General features: G+C 40.8%; 1 long non-coding RNA gene across 1 annotated transcript in view; it reads right to left on the bottom strand.

Annotated features, from left to right (window-relative positions):
• The window catches only part of LOC116703451 (uncharacterized), a 19,102-nt gene that overhangs the window by 60 nt on the left and 17,477 nt on the right, over positions 1–1,565 (bottom strand). The window lies entirely within an intron of this gene.

Below are 1,565 nucleotides of genomic sequence, written 5' to 3'. Positions count from 1 at the left end.
GGAAAGCGCTATATAAATACAGCACATTTATATTAAACACCCACACTGGGAATTAGTTGTACCTGTCAATGCCTTTTGTCTTTACTAATGCCCCTACTGTCTTCAAATCTTTGATAAGTGATGTAATGAAGGATATGCTGAATGAGTTTGTATATCTGCATGATTCTTTCCTCCCCAGGTCTTGACACACACTTCCAGCATGTTCCCCAAGTGCTCCAGCGGCTCCTCCTTCCTAAGTGGTGGCAGAGGAGGAGGTGAAGATGGACCCAGAGAAGGTTCAAGTGATTGTTAGAGTTAAGTTAAGTTCTGACCCAGAACGCAGAGACAAACACACAGAACTAAAAATTATGTTAAGGAGTCTTTAATGAACAGACTGTACTTAAAAGTTACAAGAAAAGAAGAGTCAGGGCAGGGAAGCTCCAGGCTGGTCCAAAGCTTGAGGCGGGTTGACAGTGGAGAATCCAGGTAGGACCGGGACACGAGGCGAGCAGACAGAGGTGAGTACACTCTAGCACACATAGAAGAATCCCAACGTGGACGACGAGACAGGATGGGGTGCACTGAAAGCCCAGCAGGTACAGTGGAGAAAACAGCAGGCCTAGAGTGGAATCTTGGTGGAGAAGACACGGTAACTAGGAGCACCAAGATAACAGGATAGATACAAGAACACTGAGCCACGTTACCACATGGATTGTTGTAACAAACTGGCGCCAATGAGGTGATCAGCCCAGGTATGTGTACTGCTGGGTTGAATCATAGGATGCGCTGCAGCTGAGCAGGTAGCAGTGCAGAGATGAACAGCCGTACCCCTAAACCTACTTTCATCAAACCATGCCTCCGGCAACCTCCAGGTTGAAAGCAACCCAGGACAGACAGACACACAGGGAAAACAAATTTTGTTTTCATTTAAAATTTCACACTGATGCTGACATTACAACCAATGAGATGGATGATGGGATATGATGCAACAATTATTGTTGTTTAGAAAAAAAAGGCAAACATCAGTGTTTTTGGTTATGCTTTTTGTGGATTTTTACAGGAATATGGACACAGGGACATTTTATGGTAGGAAGGAGAGAAATGAGCTATGAGTCATACCCAACAATGGATTGTGTATTGAGGACAGTGAGCTTGAGGGATGAATGTGATAAATAATGGATCCTAGAAAGAATTTTGAGAGGCAGAAAAAAAATCATACAGTTGGTACGGAAAATATTCAGACCCCTTTAAATTTTCACTCTTTGTTATATTGCAGCCATTTTCCAAAAATAGAAAAAAGTTAATTTTATTTCTCATTGATGTACACTTAGCACCCCATCTTGACAGAAAAAAACATGTATAAATATTTGCAAATTTAATAACCCTTATGTTGTCCTCGGGTCAAATTGACCCATTTTCCTACATCAATGTTATTTTTAACTACTCAATTGTAATTACCCAAAATAACATGATTGATTCCACACTTGCTCTTTGGCAAGTACAAATCTCTACTTTCATTTTTTGGGGGTGTCTTATTCAGTTGTATAGCATTTGAAAAGAAGTTGAAGTGTTTTTGAAATAGTATT

The sequence above is a fragment of the Etheostoma spectabile genome, chromosome 15, assembly GCF_008692095.1.
Source record: "Etheostoma spectabile isolate EspeVRDwgs_2016 chromosome 15, UIUC_Espe_1.0, whole genome shotgun sequence".
NCBI lineage: Eukaryota > Metazoa > Chordata > Actinopteri > Perciformes > Percidae > Etheostoma > Etheostoma spectabile.
The sequence above is the reverse complement of the archived record's forward strand: the minus strand, read 5'-3'. Positions and strand labels throughout refer to the sequence as shown.